Source organism: Rhinoraja longicauda, chromosome 10, assembly GCF_053455715.1.
Source record: "Rhinoraja longicauda isolate Sanriku21f chromosome 10, sRhiLon1.1, whole genome shotgun sequence".
Lineage (NCBI taxonomy): Eukaryota > Metazoa > Chordata > Chondrichthyes > Rajiformes > Arhynchobatidae > Rhinoraja > Rhinoraja longicauda.
This window is the reverse complement of record NC_135962.1, coordinates 15,066,290-15,079,517: the sequence shown is the minus strand read 5'-3', so window position 1 is coordinate 15,079,517 and position 13,228 is coordinate 15,066,290. Positions and strand designations below refer to the sequence as shown.

At 41.5% G+C, this 13,228-nt stretch overlaps 1 protein-coding gene across 8 annotated transcripts in view; it reads left to right on the top strand.

The window, feature by feature from the left end:
- sipa1l1 (signal-induced proliferation-associated 1 like 1) overlaps nt 1–13,228 on the top strand; it is a 296,284-nt gene that overhangs the window by 105,535 nt on the left and 177,521 nt on the right. For 6 of the 8 annotated variants that reach the window (XM_078406248.1, XM_078406247.1, XM_078406239.1 and 3 more), the window contains exon 4: nt 8,607–8,658. The exons of 1 other annotated variant lie outside the window; for it this stretch is intronic. The gene's annotated coding sequence lies outside the window, so the exon portion shown is untranslated. Of the gene's footprint in view, nt 1–3,880; nt 3,903–8,606; nt 8,659–13,228 lie in introns of those variants that run through there. One more of the 8 variants, XM_078406245.1, reaches the window with a different exon arrangement.

The window sequence follows — 13,228 nt, the reverse complement described above, 5'->3', positions numbered from 1 at the left end:
AAATGCGTAAACCTGGACATTCTTTCAAACCAATACTCTCATTTAAATTTCGACGGTATCACAAAATGCTGGAGTAACTCAGCGGGTCAGGCAGCATTGCAGGAGAGAAGGAATGGGACTGTCATTTAAATTGACCATCTGGACGATTATGTATCCTTTAACCTGCATCCGCATTGCTGGGTGGACACAAGCCGGTGTTTTGTTAGTGCAAAATAGTTCCAGTGTGATGTCCCAAGATCTCATAAGGTCATATGTGATAGGAGCAGAATTAAGCCATTCGGCCCATCAAGTCTACTCCGCCATTCAATATGTCTTTCTTTACGTTGATTATGCCATCACATCAATACATTCTGTTAGCGATGCATCAATGCCACTCATGTTTCCTCCTTGCACAATGCCCCCTCAGTGAGATGTTGGAGAGGCTGTTTCTCAAAACCCAGCCTCTGTGTCGAGTGACAGTAGGATCTCAGTCCGCAGTCCTTACCCACAAAACCTTTGGCTGCACTGATTTTTGGTGCATATCTCAATTCCCTGAGGCTTTTAATTCTCTTTAACAATGTTGCAGCTCCAATCTCTAGGTGTGCCAGGTACTATTTCAGTGCTTGTGTGCATTATATCATAATGCTGGTTTCAATTCATTTTCATTTCTATTCCATTAATTTTTGCAGAGTTCAAATTGTTTTATTGCTGTATGAGCACCAAGAGAAGGCACACCTGTGTTGTTTTTTTGTCGTTGTCCTCTGTCTCAGACATGGAAGGCAGCAGTCAGCTTGCCTCTAGGGCTTAAGTGGCAACAAGCAGAAAATAATACGGTAGTTTGCATGTTGGCGGGAAATGAGTTGAGTGTAAAGAATCCGAAACATCATCCATTCCTTCTCTCCTGAAATGCTGCCTGTCCCGCTGAGTTACTCCAGCTTTTTGTGCCCATTGTTTCAGGTTAGTTTAGTTTAGAGAGACAGTGCGGAAACAGGACCTTCAGTCCATCCCGCAAACTAACACTATCCTACACCCACTAGCGACAATTTTACCAAGCCAATTAGCCCACAAACCTGTGCGTCTTTGGACGGTGGGAGGAAACTGGAGCTCCCGGAGGAAACCCACGCAGGTCACGGGGAGAATGTCCAAACTCTGTACAGACATCACCTGTCATCCGGATTGAACCCGGGTCTCTGGCGCTGTAAGGCAGCAACTCTGCAGCTGCTGCCTTTCTGGGAGTTCTGGAAACAGCACTGCAAAAGAGCAAAACAAAGAGTGGGTTCAATGCTCTAATTTGGCTAATGTTGTTTTACCTCTTCTGGATTGGAGAAAAAGACAATTTGGCTTTTAGACACTTTTTAAATTTCTCTATCTAATGCTGCTAACTGTTGTTCGTGTGAAGCATTACTGTGAGAATAATCTATTAAATTCTCTGCAGTGAAGTGTGCAGTACCTGTTCTATTTTTACTTGGTGGTGGAGGAGTTAGCGTGTGTCAAAGACAAATCATTAGCATTATGTATGTGTTCTGAATGCGTTAATGGGATGTTGCATGCAGCCTCTGAATACAGAAAGCAATATTAATAATATCAAGAGAATCCTGAGGACAGTTGGCTTTCTGAAGACTGAAATGTGGACCTTTAATACTACTGGCACCATTGCATATCTATGTCTTTGTTCTTTTAGATTTGATGGTACACCAAACTTTCATTGTTTTGCTAGATACGCAATTGGCTTTTTTGTTGTAATAGATTCAGCATCAGTTCCTGTGGTTTGGAAGGTAGCTAATGTTATCCCACTTTTTAAGAAAGGAGGGAGAGAGAAAACAGGAAATTATAGACCAGTTAGCCTGACATCGGTGGTGTGAAAGATGCTGGAGACAATTATAAATGAAGAAATAGCGGCACATTTGGACAGCAGTTACAGGATCGGTCTGAGTCAGCATGGATTTACGAAGAGGAAATCATGCTCGACTAATCTTCTGGAATATTTTGAGGATGTAACTAGGAAAATGGACAGGGGAGAACCAGTGGACTTTCAGAAAGCCTTTGATCAGGTCCCACATGGGAGAATAGTGGGCAAAATTAGGACACATGGTATTAGGGGTAGGGTACTGACATGGATAGAAAATTGGTTGGCAGACAGGAAACAAAGAGTAGAGATCAACGGGTCCCTTTCGGAATGGCAGGCAGTGACTCGTGGGGTATCGCAAGGCTCAGTGCTGGGACCGCAGCTATTTACAATAGACATTAGTGATTTAGATGAAAGGATTAAAAGTGACATTAGCATATTTGCAGATGACACAAAGCTGGGTGGCAGTGTGAACTGTGAGGAGGATGCTATGAGGATACAGGGTGACTTGGACAGTTTGGGTGAGTGGGCAGATGCATAGCAGATGAAGTTTAATGTGGATAAATGTGAGGTTATCCACTTTGGTGGCAGGAACAGGAAGGCAGATTATTATCTGAATGGTGTCAAGTTGGGAAAAGGGGAAGTACAATGAGATCTGGGTGTCCTTGCACATCAGTCACTAAAAGTAAACATGCAGGTACGGCAGGCAGTGAAGAAAGCTAATGGCCTTCAAAACAAGAGGAGTTGAGTATAGGAGCAAAGAGGTCCTTCTGCAGTTGTACAGGGCCCTGGTGAGACCACACCTGGAGTATTGTGTGCAGTTTTGGTCTCCAAATTTGAAGAAGGACATTCTTGCTATTGAGGGCGTGCAGCGTAGGTTCACGAGGTCAATTCCCGGATGGCTGGACTATTATATGCTGAAAGAATGGAGCGACTGGGCTTGGAGACACTGGAATTTAGAAGGATGAGAGTGGATCTTGTTGAAACATATAAGATTATTAAGGGATTGAACGTTAGAGGCAGGAAATATGTTCCCGATGTTGGGGGAGTGCAGAACCAGGGGCCACAGTTTAAGAATAAGAGGTAGGCTATTTAGAACGAAGATGAGGAAAGACTTTTTCAGCCAGAGAGTTGTGAATCTGTGGAATTTTCTGCCTCAGAAGGCAGTGGAGGACGATTCTCTGGATGCTTTCAAGGGAGAGTTAGAAGTCTGAAGAAAGGTCTCGACCCGAAACATCACCCATCCTTCTCTCCCGAGATGCTGCCTGACCTGCTGAGTTACTCCAGCATTTTGTGAATAAATACCCAAGAGTTAGATATAGCTCTGAAAGATAGTGGAGTCAAGGGATATGGGGAGAAGGCATGAACGGGGTACTGATTGTGGATGATCAGCCATGACCACAGTGAATGGCAGTGCTGGCTCGAATGGCTGAATGGCCAACTCCTGCACCTATTGTCTATTGTCTAAACGTCTGATACTGATTAATAACCCAACATCAGAAATGGATTATACATGCATTTTCATGCAAACCTGTACCTTAGGGTCTAGGAGCAGGGCAGTCCTGTATTCCTATATCCTGATCTATAGGATGTTGCCACAACCCTTTTTGGGTTTTTTGCAATCAGACCTTTGCTGGTGAGACCAATTGCTTATTGCTCATTCCTAATTTCCCTCGAGAAAGCAGGGTGAGCCGCTATTTTGAACCACTTAAGTCTTACGCCCACAGTGCTTTTGGGAAGAGAGTTCAAGAATTTAGACCCAGCAACGATGAATGTTTATAATATATTTCCAAATCAGGATGGTGTGTGACTTGGAAGGGATCCTGCATGTGATTTTCCTATAACCAAGCTGCCCTCATCCTTGGTCGTAGAGGTTGTGAGTTTAGAAGTACTATTCAAGCAGGCAAGGCAAATAACTCCAGTGTTTTTTTGTACAGTAGATGGTACATACTGAAGCTGGTGTGGAAGGAATTAACGTTTAGGCCAATTGATGGGGTGCCAACCAAGTAGGCTGATTTGTTCTGGACAGTGTCCAACTTCTTGCATGTTGTAAGAGCTGCATTCAGCAAAGCAAATGGTGAGTCTTCTATGTTTCTGATTTGTGCCTTGTAGCTGGTAGAAAGGTTTCTGGGTGTCAGGAAGTGAGTCAATCACCACAAGATGCTGAACCTCTATTTCGCTTTTAGAGGTATGATGTTTTTGTTGTTGCTCCAGTTAAGTTTCTGGACAATGGTGATCCCCAGGCTCTTGCTGGTGGGGGACTTGGTGATTATGCTATTGAATGTCATGGGTAAGTGGGTAGACTACACTACTTTTATAGGTGCAAATGTAATTTGCCCCTTGTTAGCGCACACCTGATTGTTGTCATTATTGAGACCAGGTTTTTCTTCTGCATTCTCACTCTTTCTTGTAATAATTTTTGGAGCTTATAATGGCTAGCTCAGATGACAGTGAAACAGCACCAGGAAGGCTAATTCCTTCAGAAGAGGAAGACGAAGAATGTAGCGAATCAGTGGGATGACTTTTGTGCCTTGGTCTCTGCTTTAGGCCACTAGAATGTGAGCCGCACCTGGGTCTCTTTAATGTGATAATGATTCCAATATATTCCTTCAAACAAATTATAATATCTGGCAAGAAGACTGATAAGAATAGGTACATTGACCAGTTCATTGATGTGTGTGAAAGGGCTACTGAAGTCTTGAAATTCAATATTCCCTTTTTTAAATAAAATCACTGGAGAAATCAGCAAAGGCGATAAAGTTCAATTTTTACAAGGTTTTTTTATGGAATTGCATCAGAGGAATCAGTGCGTTGTAGTATAGTAGAATTTTTTTTTGTATAGTATACACGTTCAGATTACAGATCTTAAAGTTTCAGTGAGTTAAATGAGCTGGCCATCACACTGGCCATTCATCTCTGGAGACCCGATTTGTAGTTGAAATTAGGCTGCTGAGATCAAAACTTCTTCCGTTGACCACTGTATGAATTTGACTAAAAATAATGTTGGCAGTCTCCACTGGCCCAGTTCTTGCTGCATATGCGAGTCGATAGCTCAAAACTACACATGTTTTGGCAAAAAGCTGGGATTAAGTCCATAAAGGCAGTCAGGATGAGGACTAGAAATCTGACATTGCACGAACCTTGGCAAGAAGGAAAATTATAGCACCAACACCAAGGGAATTTTATTGTGCATTTTACCCAGCCACATCTAAATTCTGATTGCTTGATCATCTCGGCATCTGCAAGAGGTTCTCTGATGACAAAAAGTGAAATGGAAATGCAATGAATCTACAATTTGGAATAACTAGCGAATGCTCTATATGCCATGTTTCCACAGTAAGCTAAGAGAACTTGATAGCACTACAATGTGAGTGATTCATTTGCCCTGTTGGCGTTTTATGTTTTAAAACTGCTCTTGCACAATGTTTCTCCCCGGTGAACAATTGGTTTAGGGTTTGGTTTGTCCTCCTCGATTGGGGTAGGGCCAACATGCATTCACTTTTCAGTTACATTTTTACTGGACAATCATAAGGATGGGATCTTTGTTTATGCAATACAGTCTAGTCTGGTGAGGTGAAGCTGACATCTGCTTTGATGTTTACTTCTTAGTTAGATAGGGGTAGGACATTGGGTATTTAATTAATTTGTGACTTAACTTTGTAAATTGGCAAGCAATCATGATTTTTTGGCCCAGGTCAGACGTAAAGCCAATATCAGGCAAGTACTTTTTCTTCAAGGAGTATTTCTTAGTTCTGCAATGTGATATCTGATAACTTCAGTAAAGTTTAAAGCTCTCTTTCATATATTATGGCAGAATTATGCCATGGTTTAAACTATTGTTGCAGTGATGAGTGTATCTAGGGAGGTCAGCGGATAGCCTCTATTATGTTGATAGAAATATAGAAACTTAGAAAATAGGTGCGGGGGAGGCTATTTGGCCCTTCGAGCCAGCACCGACATTCATTGTGATCATTGCTGATCATCTACAATCAGTAACCTGTGTCTGCCCTCTCCCCATATTCCTTGATTCCTCTAGCCCCTAGAGCTCTATCTAACCCTCTTTTAAATTCATCCAGTGAATTGGCTTCCACTGCCTTCTGTGGCAGAGAATTCCACAAATTCACAACTGTCTGGGTGAAAAACGTTGTTCTCACCTCAGTTTTAAATGGCCTCCCCTTTATTCTCAGACTGTGTCCCCTGGTTCTGGATTCCCCCAACATCGGGAACATTTTTCCTGCATCTAGCTTGTCCAGTCCTTTTAAAATGTTATACGTTTCTATAAGATCCCCTCTCGTCCTTCTAAATTCCAGTGAATACAAGCCCAGTCTTTCCAATCTTTTCTCATATGATAGTACCGCCATCCCAGGGATTAACCTCATGAACCTATGCTGCACTGCCTCAATAGCAAGGATGTCCTTCCTCAAATTAGGAGACCATAATTGCACACAATACTCCAGATGTGGTCTCACCACGGCCCTATACAACTGCAGAAGGACTTCTTTGCTCCTGTACTCAAATACTCTCGTTATGAAGGTCAACATGCCATTAGCTTTCTTCATTGCCTGCTGTACCTGCAAGCTTACTTTCAGTGACTGGTGTACAAGGACACTTCCCCTTTACCTAATCTGACACCATTGAGATAATAATCTGCCTTCTTATTTTTGCCGCCAAAGTGGATAACCTCACATTTATCTATATTATACTGCATCTGCTATGCATCTGCCCAGTCACTCAACCTGTCCAAGTCACCTGCAACCTCCTAACATCCTCTTCACAGTTCACACTGCCACCCAGCTTTGTGTCATTTGTAAACTTGCTAGTGTTACTTCTAATTCCATCATCCAAATCATTAATATATATTGTAAATAGTTGCGGCCCCAGCACCGAGCCTTGTGGCACTCCACTCCACTGCCTGCCATTCTGAAAAGGACCCGTTTATTCCAACTTTTTGCTTCCTGTCTGCCAACCAATTCTCTATCCATGTCAATACCCTACCCCCAATACCATGTGCTGTAATTTTGCTCACCAACCTCCTGTGGGATCTTATTAAAGGCTTTCTGAAAGTCTAGATACACTACATCCACTGGCTCTCCTTCATCCATTTTACCTGTCACATCCTCAAAAAATTCCAGAAGATTAGTCAAGCAGGATTTCCCCTTCATAAATCCATGCTGACTTGGACCAATCTTGTTACCGCTATCCAAATGCACCGTTGTTACCTCTTTTATAATTGACTCCAGCATCTTCCCCAGGCTAACTGGTCTAGAATTCCCCGTTTTCTCTCTCGCTCCTTTCTTGAAAAGTGAGATAACATTAGCTACCCTCCAATCCACAAGGAACTGATCCTGAATCTATTGAACATTGGAAGATGAGGAAATATAAAAATTGTGGAAGAAAAAAGGAAATTCAAAGGAACCCAGAGTCCAAAAAGCAGAGGACATTATACATCACTCCACAGGTTTGGAGATGGAAAGGAGAGATGAGCTGGGATAAGAATTTGAGGTAGTTGTGAGAGGGAATTACATGGGATCAGGACATGTCATGGAGAAGGATGAAGGTGGTGTGGCTTTAGATAGATTGAAATTTATTTAGTGAGGTTCTGAAGAAACCAATCCGAAAAGAAAAACAAAATTAAAATCTACAGCTGCAGCACTTGTATCAAAATAGGTGAATTAATGACTCTTATTGAAACAATCTAATTGCCATTACGATGTGGTTGTAAAGTGGGAATTAAATGTTCCAGGATATTTTCTGCATATCCTCTCACTTCTGAAATAACAGACTTGTTTGCCTTCATCTTAAAGATTGGGGGGGATGGGGAAATATAAAGTAAAGGTCTTAAAATATAGAAATTGAATAAATTTGGATGGAGTTAAGAGGCAGCAAGGAAATATTGGTGGATTTTTTTTGAAGGCTTGTATGCAGGGGCACATACGGCCTGAAAAGAATATATCAGGATATTGGAGGTGGCTTCATCACCAATTAAACTCCATTTGCTATTTATCCGTCCATTTCTGTAACTAATCTATATCCTGCTACATACTTGGACAACTTCCTCACGGTCTGTGACCCAGCAATCTTAGTGTCATCTGTTAACTTACTTACCAACCCATCTACATTTGCATCCATGTCATCTTAAATAAAAATAAAATAGAAAGTAGCATTACATTTCTGACAACAAGTGACCTTTTAAGCATGCAGTTGTTTCTGAATCTTAGAATAGAAACCAAAAATCGGTCTGTTAGAGGACTTCTTGGTTCCTTGATGTTGGAAATTCACTGCTGTGACCCTAATCAGATGTGGCATTGAAAGATGTTAGTCGGTTCACTAGTCTGGCAAGTTTGACTGGCTGAGGAAAAAGTAGCCATTCATTTCCAGAGCTTTTCAGTGCATCCTCATTGTACCCATCCATCTGGTTGTGCTTGATCAACAAATTTATATCAAGATGAATTTCTGTGTCTCTGCATCTATTTGCACTTTTTATTTTTGAGCTGGTCAGCAGTTTGGTCAAAAGTTAGTGTAGATGTCTAATATAATGTATTAACTTTTGGCCAGTCAATTTAATTTCTGGATTCATAAAGGGGACGCTGATGTATTTCAAAGCTGCAGTTTATTTGATGCTTTTCACAATTTTGAAATGTGGTCTTCTCAAGTGTGACATATCAATCATTGTAAATAAGTACATTTCTTTCCAACTTTCTATTGAAAGTTGGCAGATGATATTTTAGTGCTATTGACTATGCAAGTGGGACCATTTGTCTAATTGGTCTTTCTCACACAGGTATTTGGACTGTATTGCCATTTGTGATCCTCCCAAATATTTGATGAAACAGGTTAGTGCTCTGTCTCTTGCTTTTTGGTGAGAAGAATTTAGATTAAAGCTGTTGGGGGGTGTAGATGGGAAAGTAGAGCACAACGACCTCCTGCGTTGAATTGAACAACATGGGATCTAAAATACCTGGGATATGCAAATAGATGCAAAAGTGAGGACCTTAGTTTTCCAGCTGAAGTGGAAAAGCCAACACATTTGGTGCAAATTATGAGTTGCCAGAATAATTGGCTGTAAATCTTCCATTAGTTATTGCAACACGCTTCAGGAACTCTGATGTTTGCTTAAATTAACTGTTCTTATTTCATTTTCTGAAGAAATTGGCAGTTTCTGTCATGCGTTTCTGGATATTTGGGTTTCTCGGAGACCTCTACCCAAGCTTGTATCCCTTCTTCCATTGCCCAGACCTTTTATCTTTTGTCATCTACTTAACTCATTCTCTTCTCTTTTTCCCTAGTCCGTTCATCCTTTCCCACCCAAACCACCCCCTCCCCAGGTACTTTCCCTTGCATCTGCAGGAGATGCAACACCTGTCCCTTTACCTCCCCCCTCGGCTCTATCCAAGGACCCAAACAGTCTTTACAGGTGAGGCAGAGGTTCACCTGCACCTCCTCCAACCTCATCTACTGTATCCGCTGTCCAGACGTCAACTTCTCTACATCGGCGAGACCAAATGCAGGCTCGGTGATCGTTTCGCTCAAACCTTCGCTCAGTCTGCCTTAACCAACCTGATCTCCCGGTGGCTCAGCACTTCAACTCCCCCTCCCACTCTGACCTTTCTGTCATGGGCCTCCTCCATTGTCATAGTGAGGCCCACCGCAAATTGGAAGAACAACATCTCATATTTCGCTTGGGCAGCTTACACCCCAGCGGTATGAACATTGATTTCTCTAACTTCAGATAGTTCCCCTGTCCGTCCCTTTCCCCTCCCCTTCCCAGTTCTCCCACTGTCTTCCTGTCTCCAACTACATCCTATCTTTGTCCCGCCCCCTCCCCTGACATCAGTCTGAAGAAGGACCGGAAACGTCACCCCTTCCTTCTCTCCTGAGATACTGCCTGACCTGCTGAGTTACTCCAGCATTTTGTGATACCTCTTCTCTCCCTCTCTCTCTTCTAAATGCCCTCTTGCCCGCTCTCTATCCCACCTCCTCCTCTCCCAGTGCTTCCCCTCTGGCCAGTTCAATCTATGCTTTTGAAGTAAAGATGGACGAACTGTGTGACTGGCACAATGTACATTTTTAGTGTATTAATTATCAATTTCAAATATCCCAGACCGATGTGTCTTTTATCTTACTTGCTGCCATGTTAAATAGTAAACCTTTAACTTTTGTACAAATGGAAATGGATTTTGAACGAACAACATTTTGTTTAGTTTAGAGATGCAGTGTGGAAACAGGCCCTTTGGTCCACCGAGTCTGCACCGACCAATGATCCCTGCATATTAACACTACTCTACACACACTCGGGACAATGTACAAATTTTACCAAGCCAATTAACTTACAAACATATACATCTTTGGAGTGTGGGAGAAAACCCACAAAGGACACGGGGAGAATGCACAAACTCCATACAGACAGCACCTGCAGGCGGGATCGAATGGGGTCTCTGGCACTGAAAGGCAACAACTCTACGCTGTGCCTCTGTGCTGCAACATTTCTTTTGTTGTACCATGCTTTATTAAGGGTGATTATCTGATTAACAGTATTTTAAATTCTTATTTCTTAGCGTTACAAGATCTGTGTTGTGGGAATCAAGCATGCACTTGATTTTCTGGGATTTAAAAATTAAGTACTTGCTGTTCATTGTTATTTGTGGATCGCCATCGTGATGTGTACATCAAGCTTCCCATCTGCCAGAGCAAGTTAAGGCAAATAGTATTCTCACTTGAAAGCTGTTTGTTTAACCCTTTCACGAGCACCTTGTTTATACAAATTTATCCGGTGGAGGTATGTCCCTGTATCTATTCATTCACCTTCACCTTTGGAAGGCTTCTGCACATCCCAAAAGGACTGATCTTATTGACATACTGCATCGCTAACAGCATCACCCTCTGCTGCTTTTTCCAGTGGCTGGTTGTTGACAGTGAGGCTGTTAAACAGTGGAGGCTTGGGATGAGGTTAATCTGAAAAGTGCAGATATTTTCCCTCATTTGTCCACTGCATTATAGTCAGGACAGTTCATCCTGACTTTGTTTCCTCTTGGACACTGAAGCCATTTATAAAGGCCAACAGGTTCTGATTAACCAGCGAGGGATAGGAACCTGCCACTGGCCTTAAATGCATTTATATAATAACCAACTGCCCAAATCCATACCATTGTGTAAAGATGATTACAGTAATCGGAGGTGGATGCTTCATGGATTACAGCATGCAACGTATCATTATGTACTTGAGCAAATATATTCCTAAAGCAGTGAAATAAATTATGTTATTGTGGCTGTGACTGCAGCACCAATTTAATTGGTTCGCTTTGGTTCTCCATTGATTGGTTGTAGTGCAGTTGCTAGGGAAGTATTTAGCTTTCACTTTTTTCCAACAATCATTGAGAATCAAAACCCAGTAAGCACATTTCTTATTTTGCCTTAAATGGAATAAAGCAGTTATGTAAAAATGCTGGTATACCTTCAGACATTGCAAGATGATGAATGTAGTACCCTGTTGGTGCATAATTGAGTGTTTACAAGAGGCCAGTGCTTAGTCCAGCACATGGAAACGTTCTGTTCTGCAGAACATTTGAACTGTTGCAACCCTTCATTCAGCAAGGGGTGTTTGCCTAACTGTGTAATTAAATCCCATCTGTACACGGGCAGTTATTAATCTTGTCGCATACGAATGTGAGGTGACTCTACTTATCGAGAACCTCTATCCAATCTCTGGATGCCCCGCAATCTGACTAGTAAATTAGTACTTTTGAAGACTGAATATAAACATTTGCTCCTAACTTTATTTTGTATTGAATAGCTAACTGAAAATATTGAAATGAATAGTGAACGGGATTGTTTTTGTGGGAGGCTGCTGCTTTAAAAAAAATTAAATTACATTATTTGGTTAAACAAGCTTTATAATTAGATTCCTTACTTTTCATTCCAAATATCATTGATCAGAATTGTGCTCCGTGCTAATTTTGCAGGCTATCTTGGACTGTTTGTCATTTCATTGTTTCTGGCTCCCAGTATGCTCAAATTCTTACTGAGCTGTGTTCATGTCGGCAAACAAATGAATTGGGCTGTGAAGTTTTTAACACAATTACACATTGTGGTATGAAACTAGTAGGATTTGTGCAAATTCCTCCAGCCCTATTGAAATGCCACTGGACTCGAATGGAGACGATGCTATCAACGAACTGAAAGTTTGAAGAATGTGAACAAGTGCATTCCTGTATGATAAATCAATCGGAAATCTCACTAAAGCTGACATCTGTTTTTTAGCTGCATGTTGTGAAGTAGGGATTTTATTTTTGGTTGATCTCATTTTCCCTCGCTTCTTAAAGCAAAGTATTTTTGACGCCAATAGCTCAGTTTGCTATCGGTGATAAGTTCCATACCTCAAATATCTTTCCATGTTCAGATGTCACATAGATTTATAGCATGCCCAGCAAAGGAATGAAGAAATCACATCAGTTTAATTTGGCATCTTGTTTTGCCCTGTGAATTTTGTGATTTTCTTCATACATGAAAGTTAGAGGAATAATATGCTAGTTGCCAAACTAGTAATCGTGGGAACAGACAGTTGGACCGAATAGATGTTGAGGCCCCACCCAAGCATTGAGTCACCTTTCATTCTAACTTCTAGCAGGATATTTAGTTTTTCTCACTTGTGTTCTTATCTATTTCTTATCTATTTTCCCCTCGAATGCAGCTGTGCTTTTTGCTTTGGCTAATTCTTATGTAAATGATTTCACATTATCACACCTATTAGAGTAATTCTACTGAATTTCCTGTTGGATTGATTAGTGTCTTCCTTTTATTTTTGGACCCATATGTGGAAACTAAGGGGAATAGGATTTAACATTAAAAGTGGGTTGGGGGTTTGTTTCAACAGTCTAGACCCCAATCGTAATCTGGTTGCTACAAGATTACAATGAGATTGGAATGAGGAAGAGCACCAAACTCACCTTGCACCTAGGAATGTTCATTCGGGGAGGAATTTGGCAATTTATTTATGTTAACGAGGTTATAAGTCTCTGAATAAACCGGTTTTGCAGGTTTTATGGCGGGAGACGTGCTTTTTCAAGCCCCAGGAAGTCATCTCAAGTGAGAAGAAGTCTGTTCCAGCGAGAAGAGAAATGGGGTTGGAGTACTAGTTGTGAATTAAAGAGAGCGGAAATTATCCTCCAATTCTACACTCAAACTCAAGATTCGAGAATTAAGAGTTGAGAGTGCTTAATTGTCAAAACACAATGTGCTGGAAGAACTTAGTGGGTCAGGCAACATCAGTGGAAGGAATGGAAGGGAGATGTTTCAGGTTCGGACCCTTCAGATGGATTAGGGGGCGGGGGTCAGAAAGCTGAAAGAGAGAGACAGGTCTGGGATAAAGCTTAGCAGGTCATAAGCCAATAAGAGATAGGAATGTAA